Here is an 18,256-nt window from a genome sequence, read left to right as displayed (position 1 = left end):
GTACAGGTTTTTGCAGTAAGACCTAATGATTCTTTGAGCTTCCTCACTATCAGCTCTCAGGCCTCCCTTTTAATTTTGGATTTTGTTTTGGATTCACTCTCTCTATCTCTTTGGTAATATGACGAAGGTTTGTCTATTTTGTTGATTTTCTCAAAGAACCAGCACTTGGTTTGATTGATTCTTTTCATTGTTTTCTTTGTTTCTAACTGATCCCTTTCAGCCCCAATTTTGATTATTTCCTGCCTTCTACTCCTCTTTGGGGAGCTTGATTCTTCCCTTTTTCCTAGAGCTTTCAGGTGTTTTATTGTGATGGCTATTCCTGGCTGTCAACTTGACTATGTGCGAAATGAAGGATAATCCAGAAGTGGAGGCCACACCTGTGATCCAGATCTTGAGGCTGGAAGGCAGAGACTTCTGAGCTAGATCTTAGCAGAAAGATCTTGAAGCCGAGTGGCCATGCAAAGCTTAGCCCCAAGGCAAAATAGGCCATGCCTTTAATCCTGGGAGAATTAGACAATCTGTTCTCTGAGTTCAAAGTCAACCTGGGACAAAGCAAGTTCCAGATCCAAACCTGGTTGCACACACCTTCAATCTGAGCCATACCTCCTGCTGGAGGCTTATATAAGGACAGTGGAGGAAGGAGGACTCACCCTCTGCCGGCTTGCAGTGACTTGCCAACACATGTGTTGCAAACTACCTCTTCAGGATTCCAGCTTGCACAGAATATCAGCTGGAACTACTAGACTATTGGACTTCCCATTCACAGTTGCCAATTGTTGGGTTGTTTGGATTGCAGACTGTAAGTCATTACAATTAATTTCCTTCATTTATAGAGACATTCCATAAGCTCTGTGACTCTAGAGATTCCTAACTACTGTGACTTATATGTCGTCGATATGAGAACTTTCTGCTTTCTTTATGTAGGCATTGTACTATGAATTTAGGACTATTTCCATTGTGTCTCATAAATGTGCCTTCATTTTAATTGTGTTCTAGAAAGAACAGAATTTCTTCCTTTATTTCCTACCTGACACAGAGATCAGTGAGCAGAGAGTTGTGTAGACTTTCTCTTTGTTGTTTCTGCTGTTGTTGCAGGGCAGCTTTAACTCATGGTGCTCTGACAAGATACAAGATGTCATTTCAATTTTCTGGCATCTGTTGATTTGGTATCCATTGTATGATCAATATTGGAGAAGGATCCCTGGGGTGATGAGAAGAAGGTCTCTTCCTCTGTGTTTGCCATTGGGCTACATCCACAGTCACTGAAATGCCATTCTGTCTTTGAAGACAGGCAAAATACACAAGGCAGCTATCATAAAACAGATATCAGTTGAATTCATTTGATAAATTTATCTCTATAGATTTAGCAGCCTCACCTGTTGATACTAGTAATATGTAGCCTAAATCTTCCACCAGTGCTGAGGTAAATATATTACATACATATTACAACGAGAAATATACAGGATATAATATAACAGATAAATATTATTAATTATCTTTTCAAATTTTCTCAGATTTTAATCTGGAGACAGTCACCTGCTAAACTCTGCTACTTGGTTGAGAAGCTGAAGCTATGGCTTCTGTATCACCCTTGTAAGAGCTGCCTGGAAGGAAGGACCACCCAGAGCCCTACATGCCTCCAGACCTGACCCGAGAACAGGCATGGGCCTGGGCAATGGATAATTTTGAAGACTTGAGTCATCCCTCTTGCCAGCACCCTTGGTGCTGTGGGCCTGGGAACCCCAGCATAGCCACACTGCTGGATGAAGCTGCATTTGGAGAAGAGAGGGGACAGAAACACTCTAGAGAGCCACATGGAGAGGAGCCAATGGCTGAGAGTACAGAGAGACTTTGGGGTCGTCGAGAAGTAGGAGCCACTTCCAGGAGAAGGGTTCAATGGGCTCTGAACCAGGCAGAAGATGACAGATCAGACAGCGGTGGAGACATGCTTGACCCAGGTGAATACTGGAGCCAAGGCAGTTCCCAGAAACGACTAAAAACAGAGCCTTAGTGAGAGAGGAACCTGGAAAGGAAAGACACCCAATCATTGTACAGAACATACACCTTGAATCCTTCAATATATTTCCTGGGAGGAGCCAGAGCAAAACTGAACAAGAGCCTCATGTTGTCTCTGTGGATTTATGAGCTGGGACTGTGCCCCACATGCCCAGGAGCCTTGAAGTCTGTTTATTTTGCCCTGCTGACAGTTCAATTGATATGTTGAGGGATTTTTCCTTAAATCTATGTAGAATCATTGCATTCTGATGGAAAATGTACATAATTAAAATATTTTCTCTCAACCACCTGTGTAATTGTATTTCAGTGTCAAAATCAGCATTCTAATCGGTGGTAGGAAGTGTTCACTAATCAAGTCAGAGAAATTTCTCTGTGTGTAATTTCGTTAGGTTTGGGCCATGGAAAGAAACAGGCTTGGTAGGGACAAAAGAGTGCCCCACCCACTAGGATTTCTTATATTGTTCTCTAGAAGAGAGCAGAGTGGAAATGTGGGTAAAGTGGGTGGGCGGGGTTGGGGGGATGGTGAGTGTGGTAATTGACCTGCAGCTTATGACAAGAAAGGAACAATCTGATTATAGATCTTCCAAACTGTCAACCAAGAGGTGACAGATGATCAGGTCTAGGCAAGCACAAAATACTTCCCTTTAATCCATGTCTTTAACGTATAAGGTTGACTGCCACATCCACCAAATCAGGCTCATGGGGTCCGAGGAACAGCAAAGGACTTTAAGGTTTGTAATCAAATAACAAGGATTTGCAGAGGTAGACACGGTTGTGCACACATTTAATCCTAACACACTAGAGGTAGACAGGTCACTAGTTGTTTTTTTCTATTTTGTTTTTTTTTTTTTTTGTTTTTTTTTTTGTTGTTGTTTTTTTTTTTTTTGAAATAGCCCAAGCACTTGCTTGGCAATGTGGGGAAGTCTGTATGCAGAGAAATGGTGAAGATTGGTAGCAACTGTCAGGACAAGGAAATAAGTCCTTATGCTAATAGACTTACATGAAAGGTCTCTGAGCTGGTCAGATCAGGGAAGGAATCAGACACAAAGCAAAGCAGTAACTGAGACAGCTAATCATCCTGTCCCACTCTAGGTTGCCACTGATTTCCACATGCACAGGAGTGAAACAGCTTAGGGTAGTTGTCAGAAAGGATGTAGACATGGCTAATCTGTCAACAACAGCAGTGTCTGGGATTTGATAGTTCAGAGATGCCTGACTTAGAAGGTGTACTGACTGTTTTCTTTTTTTTTTTTTTTTTTTTTTTTGTCAACTTGACACAGGCTGGAGTCATCACAGATAAAGGAGCTTCAGCTTGGAAAGTGCCTCCATGACATCCAGCTGTGGAGCATTTTCTCAATTAGTGATCAAGGGGGCAGGGGCTTGTGGATGGTACCAACTCTGGAGTGGTATTGTTAGGTTCAGTAAGAGATCAAGCTGAACAAGCCAGAGGAAGAAAGCCAGTAAGAAATATCCCTCCATGGCCTCTGCATCAGCTCCTGTTTCCTGACCTGCTTGAGTTCCAGTCCTGACTTCCTTTGGTGATAAACAGCAGAATGGAAGTGTAAGCTGAATAAACCCTTTCCTCCCCAACTTGCTTCTTGGACAAGATGTTTATGCAGGAATAGAAACCTTGACTAAGACAGAAATGGTCTGGAAATCCAAGGACCGTGGTAACTCAGCTGAGATCTGCATTCCCGAGATGTACAGTAAGGTAAATTTTCTTTTCTTTTTGTTTTTGTTTGTGTTTTTTTTTCTGTGTCTCCTTGATTGTCCTGGCTGATTTCCTGTAGAACAGTTTTTTTTCAGAATAAAATATATTGGCAGGGACCATAACTATCTTTTAAATGGAATATATCTTGCTTCCCTGAATGCCCATCCAAATGCATTCCAAATGCCCATAATAGTCCTGCCTACTATTCTCTGTTTTCTTGATGGATATATTTCTACAAGAAGTCTGAATGCTGAATTCGTTTTCTGAGTGGTAAAGCCCTTCCTGTACTCCTGAGTTGGAAAGGAAGGGGATGCCACATAAATGTACTCCTCACGCTGATAGCTGTGTGATCACTCTCTAGCCTGGGACATGACTTACTTCACAGGTTAGGTCTTTCTGGGGGTAGGGGGGGAAGAAGATGACTTAAAATTCCTGGCAATAATGAAAAGTCAGAACTGAAACCCACATTCCAAGAAAGTACAAAACCACGATCTTGGAATCACAGCAGACGTTGGCCCATGCCTGAGTACTAGCACCCACATCCTCAGCATGGTGTAGAGAACTCAGTTGGCACTGGAGGGAAAGGGTGGGCTGCAGAGTGAGAACTACTAACTTCCCAGGCATTGTCTTGTGCAGGTGAAATGCCAGGAGAAAGAGCATAGCTGACTATCCCAGTTCCTGAGCATTGTTTTACACAGATGCTTCCTTTTATACCCCACAAATGCAGCAAGGAATGTCATTCAGATCCATCCATCATTCATTTATTCCTCTCACTATATAGCCCTGTGTGTCCTAGAATTGTCTGTGCAAATCACACTGACCTGAAACTCACAGGGATCCACCTGCTTGCAAGAACATACCTACCTTAGATACATTTCCTGCTGAGAGGCTAGAATTTCTGGATGACCAAGAGGTAAAGTAAAGCTTATAAATTGAGAAGCACTTCCAAGACTGGACGCAGGTAAAAAACACCCTCTCAAGGCTAGGTGGCTCAGTTTTCTGTGTTAGGTCCAGCACTACAAATTTGATGCTGAAATGTGCTCTGGAAATTGGTAAAAATTGAAAGATTCACCTGTGTAGAAGTGGTGTCACAGACCTCTTATCCCTTTCGTGGAGAGGCAAGACAACGTGATTCTGAGTTCAGGGCTAGTCTATGCTATACAGAAGGAAGAAGATCTGAAATGAAAGTTGCAGATGTCCCCTAAATTAATTTGGAGTGGAAGCACATTGGTAGATCTGTCCTCATATATGCTGATTCAGCAGAAGGTTGTCTGCTGTGTGCTGGATATATTATGGCCCAGCGCACATGGGAATATGGATCCCTAAGTTCCTTTAAAACAATCCACCAGTGACTCATGTAACCAATATTAGGAAACAATAGAGTATCCTTGCATGTCCAATTGATCCTTCATCTTTTCCCTTGGGCCATTTTAAGAAGAATGTACACTTTCAGGTTTTAAACACATTTATTAAGGAAGCTGTAATCAAACAAAGAAACAAAAATCAGATGGCTGCAAAGACACAACTGTCCTTTGCGTGCCTTCTCTGACACAGCTGTCAGAACAGCTGACAGAGGATCCCCTCATTGCATGTCTTTGATACCCTGGGCTCCAAACAGAGATTTGGGTAACTTTTTCTCGTCTTCTTCTTTTTCTTCTTCTTCTTCTTCTTCTTCTTCTTCTTCTTCTTCTTCTTCTTCTTCTTCTTCTTCTTCTTCTTCTTCTTCTTCTTCTTCTTCCTCTTCCTCTTCCTCTTCCTCTTCCTCTTCCTCTTCCTCTTCCTCTTCCTCTTCCTCTTCCTCTTCCTCTTCCTCTTCCTCTTCCTCTTCCTCTTCCTCTTCTTCTTCTTCTTCTTCTTCTTCTTCTTCTTCTTCTTCTTCTTCTTCTTCTTCTTCTTCTTCTTCTTCTTCTTCGTCTTCTTGTTACTCTTCCTTTTCCTCTGTCTCTTTTTCTTTCTCCTCTTCTTCCTCTTCTTCTTCTTCTACTTCCTCATCTTCGTCTTCTTCTTCTTCTACTACTTCCTCTTCTTCGTCTTCTTCCTCTTCTTCCTCTTCCTCTTCCTCTGTTTCTTTTTCTTTCTCCACTCCTTCCTCTTCTTCTTCTACTTCTTCTTCTTCCTCTTCTTCCACTTCCTCCTCCTCCTCTTCCCCTTCCCCTGGAAACCCACGCCCAGCAATATAGGCATCTGGGGCTGTCAGAAGCAAGATGCTGGTCAGTGCTGTCCCCACAATCATAAGTCTCAAGTTCCAGGCCTTTCTCCCTGAGCAGGCTAGGTGAGGGTCGGTCTGACTCCTCCCTATCTTCATCTTTGGCCACATCTCCTGGGGACACTTGTGGCTCCATCTGACTCTCACTCTGGAAGACCTCTGTGGATTTTCTCATGTCACGATTCATTATGTGGCGGTATCTCAGGTAGTCCAAGATCTGAAATACACAGGAAGAGGAGTAAGTATCCCATTCAACAGTCCAGCTGCCCTCAGAGCAGAGGTTTGGCTCTCCACAGACAGAAAGTGGCACAGATGTGCAAGATCCTGTACTCAGGGCTGGCAAGACACATGTACTTGGTAGTCGATGTTCTTCAGAATCTGATGTATTTTTGAGAAAACTGAGACAGAACCGCTTCTTTGCCTTGGCTTTATCCCTTTACCACTGAGTGCAAGTACCTGACCTCCAGAGAAGATTCCAGTAAATTAATTATACCCTCTCAACACTTATACTGCATGAATCTGGGTTTTAAACCCTCTATCCTAGCAGCTATTGGCATTGCATAAGGAGGCATGGGTCTTCCCAGGTTGGTGCTATAAAACATTAGTCCCAGCACCTATGGGAAAAGAGCAGATCTGGGAACAGAGGTAGAGAAAGGTGGATCTCTGATCTCAAGGACACACTGGTTGTCAGACCATGATTAAGGACAGCTAGGGCTACACAGGAAAACCTAGGCCTCCACCCAAACCTCAAGAAACAAAACAAACAAACAAAAAAGGAGTGAACATACTTTCACTGTGGATGCAATTGTCTAGAGTTATTATAAGCATTATAGTCAACTGAATAGACAGGCAATGTAGAAAGTGCCCTTTCCTGAAATGGGATATATTAGAATGACTTACAGAATGCAGTCAGCCTTTTCACACAACAGCTGGATAGGAAGCCAAGTCCAAGAATCCAGAAGTTCTCAGTTCCTGAGGCTGGATGTCTCAGCTCCTCTTCAGTAAAACCTGGAACGACAGACAAGCAAGCTCTAATGCCAGCTAAGTAATAAGACGTGCTAGCTAGGAGAGAGCAAGCGTGCAATGTGAAAAATTGCTTCCTCTGTGTTCTTATGTAGGCCTCAGAATGAAGGTGTGGCCCAGATTAAAGGTGTGTGTTCCAGATTCAATCTCTGGATTAAAGGTGAGTGTCTTCTGCTGGGTGTGGTGACACATGCCTTTAATCCAAGCACTGTGGGAGTGAATCATTTATGTGGATCTCTGTGAGTAGCCTGGTCTACAAACAGTGTTCCAGGAAAGTCAGTGCTCTTACAAACAAACACTGTTTCATGATATAAACAACAATCACATTATCAAATTTCTATGGCTTTCTTGCTCCAAATCCAGATTAAAGGCCTGTGCCTTTCAAGCTCAAAAAGATCTGCATTAAATTCCAGTCTTCCAACTCCAAGACATTGATTACATTCTACATACTAAACAAACATCCCTTGAAGGTGTATCCTCATGATTTGGATTTTGGTTAATTGGAAATATAATCAAGTTGACAACAAAGAATAGTGACCACAGAGAAGGTTTCTCTGTGTAACCCTGGCTGTTCTGAAAATCATTTTGTAGAATAAGACGACCACCATGTCTGCCTCTAACTACCTCATTCTGAGATTAAAGGCACGTGTCACAGTGTCCTGCTTAGAAACCCTGTTATGTTTCCTTTCCTTAACTCGAGTCATAAGCAGATGCTAATCCTGTGTTCCCAGCAGAGAGATGGTTACAGGGAACAGCTAAGTGTAGAGATGAACATTCAGGACACAGAATCTCCTCTCTACCTGCCCACTCCCCAGCCCCTATCACTGTCTCATATTTTATGTTCTACCTTTGAGATGAATACACATAATTTTCCATCCTGTATTCTCTTTTTCTGCACAGAAGGCAGGCAGGGATCTAGCTGGGCTCCAGGCTGCCCCGGAAAGGAGTCATATTGATAGGGAAGCAGACAGCAGGACTTTTAAGCAGTTTCCTGAGGGACTGTCAAACCAGAGGTCTTCTAAGTCAGGGATATGTAGGGCAGAAAGCCAGGGCTCTAGGTCTGCTCATGGCAGAACTGGTGGAGGTCAGAAGCCACTGATGCCGAATCCCAAAACACCTTCTTTACACACAAGAAGTGAAAAACCAGCTCTGCTGCTCTAGGTCCAGGAATACAAGGACATCAGCAGTGTTTTTCCTGTGATGGATGACACTGAGCCTTCCACACTTTTTCTGTGGTGGTATTCATAATCCTGAAAGAGGTGGGGAGGCAGCAAGCAAATGATCCTGAAATCTGGTGCTTAGAATTTCACGAAACAATGAAGGAAGTGAAAAAGGCAAAAGTTATTTTTAGAGTATATAAAACAGAAACAACACACCAAGGAGGTAAGTGGCTAAAAGAGAAGTATAGTACCAGGGAAATGTTAGTGATCTCGAAAATAGATAGGAAACAATCTGATGTAACTCATAGTAGGGTCTTTACTTTAAGTTTGGTCGGGACCCTCCAAAATACCACAATCACCTAGTACTGTTTTGATGGATGGAGAGGCCCCAGTATCTCTCTGTGGCAAGGCAGGAAGCAGGTCTTAAGTGTGCAAAGATCTAACTGGAAAGCTATTGTGACCTTTGTCATAGTTGGCTGATGCTGGAAGGCAGGTCATAACCTTAAATATTGCTTCCCTCTGCATAGTTGGTCATTCAGAAGAGTGTGGGGTTATAACCTGGATTTGCAGGTTTGTTGGGAGAATAACTTTAAAATGCTGTTTTGTTGAGTCTAGAGACGGGAGCTAGGTTTGAATTTTGTTGGGGGTCAATTTGTAAACTAATGCTAGGTATCAGCGTGCTTGTTTACTTGAGTTTAAACTTAAGTCATGTTTTCTAAAATGGAGACCAAACTAAAATGATTTCATCTGCCATTCATCCCTTTCTCTTGTGACTAGAAGTCTAAATCATGGAACTTCCTAAAGCTCCATGAAAACAATAAGTAACAGGGCTATGTCTTTATGGAGCCCCAGGGGCATGGGTAGGGCCCCATCAATGGGAAACAGGAGGGAGTCTTGAGGTTGAATTTTCCTCCTGTTGACCAGATTCTTTTTCAACTGTAAAGAGATATGCTGTAGATCTAGGCTGGGACTCTGTAGCACAGGTCCCAATTCAGTGAAGCTATAGTGATCCCTGAAGTATCTCTTGAATAGGGCCAAATCTCTGAGCTAAAGCTGGCACCAAAATCATCTGGTCCTGGGCCTTTTTTGTTTGGGTGACTTTTAATGACTGCTTCTCTTCCTTTAGTTTTTTTTTTTTTTTTTTTTTTTTTGCTATTTAAAATGTTTGCCTGATCATGATTTAAATTTGGTTAGTAGTATCTGTCTAGAACATCGTCCATTTTGTTAAGATTTTCCAATTTTGTAGAGTACAGGTTTTTGCAGTACGACCTAATGATTCTTTGAGCTTCCTCACTATCAGCTCTAAGGCCTCCCTTTTAATTTTGGATTTTGTTTTGGATTCTGTCTCTCTATGTCTTTGGTAATTTGACTAAGGTTTGTCTATTTTGTTGATTTTCTCTAAGAACCAGCACTTGGTTTGATTGATTCTTTTCATTGTTTTCTTTGTTTCTAACTGATCCCTTTCAGCCCCAATTTTGATTATTTCCTGCCTTCTACTCCTCTTTGGGGAGCTTTATTCTTCCATTTTTTCCTAGAGCTTTCAGGTCTTTTATTGTGATGGCTATTCCTGGCTGTCAACTTGACTATGAGCGAAATGAAGGATAATCCAGAAGTGGAGGCCACACCTGTGATCCAGATCTTGAGGCTGGAAGGCAGAGATTTCTGAGCTAGATCTTAGCAGAAAGATCTTGAAGCCGAGTGGCCATGCAAAGCTTAGCCCCAAGGCAAAATAGGCCATGCCTTTAACCCTGGGAGACTTAGACAATCAGTTCTCTCAGTTCAAAGAAAACCTGAGACAAAGCAAGTTCCAGATCCAAACCTGGTTGTACACACCTTTAATCTGAACCATACCTCCTGCTGGAGGCTTATATAAGGACAGTGGAGGAAGGAGGACTCACTCTCTGCTGGCTTGCAGTGACTTGCCAACACATGTGTTGCAAACTACGTCTTCAGGATTCCAGCTTGCACAGAATATCAGCTGGAACTACTAGAATATTGGAGTTCCCATTCACAGTTGCCAATTGTTGGGTTGTTTGGATTGCAGACTGTAAGTCATTACAATTAATTTCCTTCATTTATAGAGACATTCCATAAGCTCTGTGACTCTAGAGAATCCTAACTACTATAACTTATATGTCGTCGATATGAGAACTTTCTGCTTTCTTTATGTAGGCATTGTACTATGAATTTAGGACTATTTTCATTGTGTCTCATAAATGTGCCTTCATTTTAATTGTGTTCTAGAAAGAACTGAATTTCTTCCTTTATTTCCTACCTGACACAGAGATCAGTGAGCAGAGAGTTGTGTAGACTTTCTCTTTGTTGTTTCTGCTGTTGTTGCAGGGCAGCTTTAACTCATGGTGCTCTGACAAGATTCAAGATGTCATTTCAGTTTTCTGGCATCTGTTGATTTGGGATCCATTGTATGGTCAATATTGGAGAAGGATCCCTGAGGTGATGAGAAGAAGGTCTCTTCCTCTGTGTTTGCCATTGGGCTACATCCACAGTCACTGAAATGCCATTCTGTCTTTGAAGACAGGCAAAATACACAAGGCAAATATCATAAAACAGATATCAGTTGAATGCATTTGATAAATTTATCTCTATAGATTTAGCAGCCTCACCTGTTGATACTAGTAATATGTAGCTAAATCTTCCACCAGTCCTGATGTAAATATATTACATACATATTACAACGAGAAATATACAGGATATAATATAACAGATAAATATTATTAATTATCTTTTCAAATTTTCTCAGATTTTAATCTGGAGAAAGTTACCTGCTAAACTCTGCAACTTGGTTGAGAAGCTGAAGCTATGGCTTCTGCATCACCCTTGGAAGAGATGCCTGGAAGGAAGGACCACCCAGAGCCCTACATGCCTCCAGACCTGACCCGAGAACAGGCATGGGCCTGGGCAATGGATAATTTTGAAGACTTGAGTCATCCCTCTTGCCAGAACCCTTGGTGCTGTGGGCCTGGGAACCCCAGCATAGCCACACTGTTGGATGAAGCTGCATTTGGAGAAGAGAGGGGACAGAAACGCTCTAGAGAGCCACATGGAGAGGAGCCAATGGCTGAGAGTTCAGAGAGACTTTGGGGTCGTCGAGAAGTAGGAGCCACTTCCAGGAGAAGGGTTCAATGGGCTCTGAACCAGGCAGAAGATGACAGATCAGACAGCGGTGGAGACATGCTTGACCCAGGTGAATTCTGGAGCCAAGGCAGTTCCCAGAAACGACTAAAAACAGAGCCTTAGTGAGAGAGGAACCTGGAAAGGAAAGACACCCAAGCATTGTACAGAACATACACCCTGAATCCTTCAATATATTCCCTGGGAGGAGCCAGAGCAAAACTGAACAAGAGCCTCATGTTGTCTCTGTGGATTTATGAGCTGGGACTGTGCCCCACATGCCCAGGAGCCTTGAAGTCTGTTTATTTTGCCCTCTGACAGTTCAATTGATATGTTGAGGGATCTTTCCTTAAATCTATGTAGAATCATTGCATTCTGATGGAAAATGTACATAATTAAAATATTTTCTCTCAACCACCTGTGTAATTGTATTTCAGTGTCAAAATCAGCATTCTAATCGGTGGTAGGAAGTGTTCACTAATCAAGTCAGAGAAATTTCTCTGTGTGGAGTTTCGTTAGGTTTGGGCCGTGGAAACAAACAGGCTTGGTAGGGACAAAAGAGTGCCCCACCCACTAGGATTTCTTATATTGTTCTCTAGAAGAGGGCAGAGTGGAAATGTGGGTAAAAGTGGGTGGGCGGGGTTGGGGGGCTGGTGAGTGTGGTAATTGACCTGCAGATTATAATGACAAGAAAGAAACAATCTGATTATAGATCTTCCAAACTGTCAACCAAGAGGTGACAGATGATCAGGTCTAGACAAGCACAAAATACTTCCCTTTAATCCATGTCTTTAATGTATAAGGTTGACTGCCACATCCACCAAATCAGGCTCATGGGGTCCGAGGAACAGCAAAGGACTTTAAGGTTTGTAATCAAATAACAGGATTTGCAGAGGTAGACACGGTTGTGCACACATTTAATCCTAACACACTAGAGGTAGACATGCCACTAGTTGTTTTTTTCTATTTTTTTTTTTTTTGAAATAGCTCACGCACATGCTTGGCAATGTGGGGAAGTCTGTATGCAGAGAAATGGTGAAAATTGGTAGCAACTGTCAGGATAAATATATTTATATCACTTACCCCACCATCTGTTTTCCCCTTCCAATATCTTCCCATATTCCCCTCTTTGTTCCCTTCTCAAATTCATAACCTCCTCTTCAACTGGTATTAAATGGTGTGTGTGTGTGTGTGTGTGTGTGTGTGTGTGTGTGTGTGTGTTGAACACACAGTCTTTTTGTGACTGACCACAGTCTTTGGGACTGACCACAATCTTTGATGGGTACAGCTTCCCTGCTCTGTTAAGAAGATACTACCTTAAGACCAGCATCCTGCTCCTTTCCTGCCTCCTAAGATATTTGCCTTTCACTTTTGAAGGAATGCAGGCCTCCCAGGCCACATGCAAATAGTTTTGCCTTGGGTGCCTTTCTGCAGCAGTCTGGAGGATCACATTTGCGTGGATGGCTTCAAGGCTCCCTTTCTGCTTCCACACTTTTCCTGGAACCCTCTAGGTTTCCTGCCTTGGGATGCTTTACTGGTTCCTGTTCTGTTGCAATGGAGAAATTGCTTCCTGTGGCTGTGGTTTATCACATGCAAATAAACCAGAGGTAAGGAAAGGGAAGATGACAGGAGGGAGGGAACCTCAGCCTGCCTTTCTAGTTCCCTGGTCTCTTTCTTTGCTCAGTAGCTAAGGGGCAGATAAAAGGAGAGAAAGGTAGTGAGAAGAAAGAGCGATAGAGAAGGAGCCATGATTAAAGTATGTTACGTACACATATGGAAGTGTCATAATGAAAATGCTTGAATATATGCTAGTAAATAACGTAGAAACAAATCATAGAAGAGCCACTAGAAGGAAAAGCTCCCGAGGTCAGCTTACTGTTTCTGCTAAATTCCCTGAAGCCCTTGGCTCCCTCCCGTGAAGATCTCCTCTTAGATCCTGGCCAGCCAATGTGGTTCCTCTTGGGTATTCTTGTATTAGTTCACTGTCTGCTGCTATAACAAAACAATGTGAAGCTAGGCATGACTGAGCCAAAGAGATTTATATAGAGCACAGTTCTGGAGTTTCAAGGACCAGACACTGAGCTCGGCTCAGCTCTGGGGAGGTGATCTTCTTGGCTGATCACATCTTTGCAGCTGGCATCATGGTGGTTGCCTAGGCAAGAAAAAGAAATCATGTTTACAGGCTCCAGGGGACAGTTCAGCTGCTGACACACTTGCCTTATATGATTGAGGGTCTGAGCTTGATCTCTAGACTGCACATAAAAAGCCAGGTTGGCAATGAAGACTTGTATCCTCAACACCAAGGAAGCAGAGAAGGGAGGCTAGCCGGATGGCCTGCCCAGCCAGTCTACCTATTTGGTGAGTCCCAGTTCCAGGCCAGCAGGAGACTCTGTCTCAGAGACCAAGGTGGCTGGCGCCTAAGGTTGTAAATCTGAACACCCTCCCCCACCCCCCACACCTTATTCACACAAAAGCTTCTTGCCTTGCGCAAGGGATGGGTACTTACCTCTTACCTCATCTATAGCCTCTGTCTATGTATTCCCTGACAGGGTGTCTACCTTGACCCTCCAAGTTTACTCTTGTTACCTTCTGGAGTGTTCTTTCCCCAGAGATCACATGGTTGACTGCTGGTGAGGGATTCCAGGAGACCACATGGTTGACTGCCAGTGAGGGATTTGATGAGATGTTTTAGGGAATATTTCCTCAATCTCTAGTCTGACACAGCATCGTAGCGTCCAACAGCCCCACCCTGTCCTCTGCTCATCTGGGTCCTTGCCTTACGTGCAGGGTACAGAACAGATGCTTGGCAGAGGCTGTCTGTGTGAGTGTTTGAAGAAAGGGGCCATGAGAATCAACTTTCTTCTCTCTTTCTTTCTTTCTTTCTTTCTTTCTTTCTTTCTTTCTTTCTTTCTTTCTTTCTTTCTTTCTTTCTTTCTTTCTCTCTTTCTCTCTTTCCCATAAGGCAAATTCTAGCTCATGCCCTTTATTTTCATTGTTTTCTCCAGTCATCCGTAGGCCAATACAACCCAAACTCACCTAATCTGACACTGTTTTCCATAAGTGCCGGATAATATCGACGCAGGTCCTCATGCTTGATTAGAAAGCCCTTAACCCACTAGTTGCACCCATTTTCAAACCAAATCTTACGTGCTTTGTCACACCCTGTCTTCCCGCCCTCCATAAACCACAGAAAAATTACTAGCAAATGAATTGTGAATAAATAAACAAGCAAGTTTTTTAAATTGACTTCACATAGAACTTAATTTCAAACTGTGGACCACCATTTAAACAGGCAGCATGCACCAGCTGATAGGAGGTCCCCAACGCACATACAGTAGAGGACTGCTGGCTCTGTGTTCATTCAGAGATGATGCACCTAACCCTCAAGAGATTGGAGGCCCCAGGGAGTTTAGAGGTCAGGTGGGATGGGGGGTGGGAGCATCCACATGGCGACAGGGGAAGGAGAGGAGGTATGGGATGTGGAACAGTCAGAGGGCAGACAAGGGTAGGCAGGGTGGGGAATAAAATATGGAGTGTATAAAAATAATTACTTGATAAAAACTTTAAAAAATTAGCCCAGAAAATTTAGAACACACACTTTCTTTGATTTATTAAATAATCCTGGAGTTATATTGTGAGAACCAACTTTCTAACCGGTAGGCAGCCTGTTCCCTGAATATGTCATTCATTTGGCGCAGTGGCCCAGGACCATGGGCAGGACAATGGGGACTGCTACCTGTGCCCTGGACTGCCCACTGCCTGACCCTATCTGTCATGGGGGTTAGAGGTGAGGTGTCAGGGAATCAATGACACAGACTCTGGGAGCAGGTGACAAATGCTGTGGCAAACACATCTGGACTCTGCTGCAAGCTCCTTTAATGCCCTCCACCCACGCCCTATTCGTCCCAAGAAAGCTTCTAAACAGCAGTTCCTGATTGGCTGGCTTTGTCTGTGTCAGCAATCCTTGGTCTCTCAGGCAGTCCTCAGTTAGATCCTCCTGCAGGGGATGTCTTTGTGGTTGTGTAAGCCCCAGTGTTTGTGTAGAGGTGGCTCCGCTGATTCTCCTACAGGGGAACAACATGAAAGACGGCAACAAGAAGGCAGGAGTGAGTCTCCATCTTAAAGGTTATATGGGAGTAGATTTGAATCTTACAGAGGCAGAGACTCCTAAAGTTTTCAGCTCACTGGAAAGGCCTGGGTTCTACTAGTTTGGGACAAGTTCAGTGTTTCCTGATTTACACAGCTTTCAAATGTGAGGGAGCCCCTTGGCAACCGCTCATAAATCCACCACAGTGTTAGCGATGGTCACCACATGTTGTGTGTGTGTGTGTGTGTGTGTGTGTGTGTGTGTGTGTGTGACGGTCAGAGGTTGATTTCATGCTATCTTCAATCCCTCACTTTAACAACTTTATTTTATTTGACAGGGTCTCTCATTGAATCAGGAACTCATAGTTTTTGCTAGATTTGTTGACCAGTGAGCTTCTGGGATCTGCCTGTCTCTACCCCCCACCAGCACTGGGATTGTAGGCATGCGCTGTCATGCCTGGCTTTTCTGTGTCTTAGCCAGTAGTTCCTAAAGGATTCTTAGGGATGTTGTCTTCTATGATATGATCTCAGTATAAGTGTTCTGCCTCCCTCCTCTCTTCTGTGGGTGTGCATGCGTGCATGTGTGTGTGTATGTGTGTGCACGTGTGTGCATGTGTGTCTGTGTAAGGGAATGTGTGAATGAAATATAGTAATGAAACTTCCATAAGCGCAGAGTTTGCATGAAACAGATGGAGCGGTATTTGAGGGGAAAAGAATTGCCTCGGCAGAAACCCTGTTCCCTGGTGATGCCCCCAGGCTCTGACAGCACCAGATAGAGCTTGGAAGTCGCCATTTCCCTGGCGCCCTGTGTGGAGATAGGCCTGGAGCAAGGGATCTATGGTGGGGTTTTCTCCTGAGAGCATTCAAGAGTCAGAGAGTCTCAGCCCCTGACCAGAAGAGATATTTATTTCCCACTGGCTGGAACAGCGAGTTATTTCCAAATGTTCTTCCTTCATTACAAAACTCCCCCCTCGGGAGTGGAGCCGGCTGCAGCCACCATAAGCCGCAATCTTGGTGTGTCTGTCTTTGATGAATCTAGAGTTACATCCTCAAAATGAGGGCTTGGCATCTTTATAGGCTCGTCTTCTGGCCAGGCTGGGGTCCTAGCTGTCCCTGACGTGGCAGCTGCTGCCTCTGGGGATAGAACTGCCCCCTCCTGCTCTGCCTGTGGGGCTCCACAGCTGGAACATGTGGGTAGATATCTACTCGACAGAGTATTTCCTGTATGGCTCAGTTTGCTCTGCAGAACTCTAGATAGAATACTAAATGTTTAGCCACAAGTGACCATCTCCGAGTCCTAGGAAGCTAGGGGGTCTTGAAGTAAAGGAATTCAGCTCCCCACAAGGATGATATCACTGTGAACTGTGTCTTGGTTTTAATAGCCATGAACTTCATTGCTTGTGTTCCTACAATGACCAAAGCCCTGTTTATTGCTCTGTGATGCTTTTCCCATCATTCAAAGGATCTACTTGTAGCTTCCCATCTTCTGAGGGCAAGTTCTACCAATGATTGGTCTCAATTGGTTATGTCTGTCTTCCTCCTTCTGTTTTCCATGTCTTCCTTCTTGTGTCCAATGTTTGATTTCTAATTGTTTTGTTATTTTTTTTAATCCCCTGAGGAGACGGGAGCAAATGTCTACTCAGACCAAATAGGCCACCAACCACAGGCCAAAAGTAATGATTCTACCCAAGTCGAGATTGCTGAAGCAGTGAGCATAGAGGAGCATGAAGACTCCAAACAGCGTGGGTGGGTTTATGCTACTATTTCTTCGTTCTGTAGATTTAGTATTTTTTATTATTATTTTATTATTCCCTAAGAGACGCCGCCTTGCTCACAAACGAGTGGACCACTTCAGAACTGCATCAGGTCTCGCAATGCCTGGAACAGTCACAGACGTGTGGACAACCGGGCTCAGGGCTCTGGATTATTATTAATTATTATTATCAATATTATTATTATCTACATTATTATGATCATTATGATAAATATCATTATTATCTACATTATTACTAACCATGTTATGATAATTAAGTATATTATTACTAACTATACTATTATTGTTATTACTATTATTAACTGTATCCAACAAAATTCTGTCATGAAACAGACATGCAAATAAAACTTGAAATTGATTGACCCAGTCATCTCCAGTATCATAAAAGAACACATACTGGAGAGAAACCTTATAAATGTAATCAATGTGGTAAAGCCTTTGCAAGACCCAGTCATCTCCAAATACATAAAAGAACACATACTGGAGAGAAACCTTATGAATGTAATCAATGTGGGAAAGCCTTTGCATGTCACAGTGGTCTCCAAATACATAAAAGAACACATACTGGAGAGAAACCTTATAAATGTAATCAATGTAGTAAAGACTTTGCAAGACCCAGTCATCTCCAGTATCATAAAAGAACACATACTGGAGAGAAACCTTATGAATGTAATCAATGTGTTAAAGCCTTTGCATGTCACATTAATCTCCAAATACATAAAAGAACACATACTGGAGAGAAACCTTATGAATGTAATCGATGTGGTAAAGCCTTTGCATGACACAGTGGTCTCCAAATACATAAAAGAGCACATACTGGAGAGAAACCTTATGAATGTAATCAATGTGGTAAAGCCTTTGCAAGACCCAGTCATCTCCAGTATCATAAAAGAACACACACCAGACAGAAAACTTATTAATGTAATCAATGTGGTAAAGTGTTTTCACAAGGATAAATCTCCTAGTTCTGTGTGCTGGAGAGAAACATAATGAATATGATCATGAATTAAGTGGGAATTAAGAGGGTATCATAGTAGGACATGATAGACATGGGTGCTTGGGATTATTTCCATTATGGAGATTTTTTTTTTTTATGTTTTTGCAAAGAAGTTTGCAGCCCTAGTCTGAAGAGTTTCTTTGAGGTTAAG

General features: G+C 43.0%; 1 pseudogene; it reads left to right on the top strand.

Moving 5' to 3' along the window:
- LOC127672327 (zinc finger protein 431-like) overlaps positions 1 to 18,047 on the top strand; it is a 32,682-nt pseudogene extending 14,635 nt beyond the window's left edge.
- Positions 18,048 to 18,256: the final 209 nt, after the last annotated feature.

Source organism: Apodemus sylvaticus, chromosome 22, assembly GCF_947179515.1.
Source record: "Apodemus sylvaticus chromosome 22, mApoSyl1.1, whole genome shotgun sequence".
Lineage (NCBI taxonomy): Eukaryota > Metazoa > Chordata > Mammalia > Rodentia > Muridae > Apodemus > Apodemus sylvaticus.
Note: the sequence above shows the minus strand (reverse complement) of the source record. Positions and strands in the feature narration are given on the sequence as shown.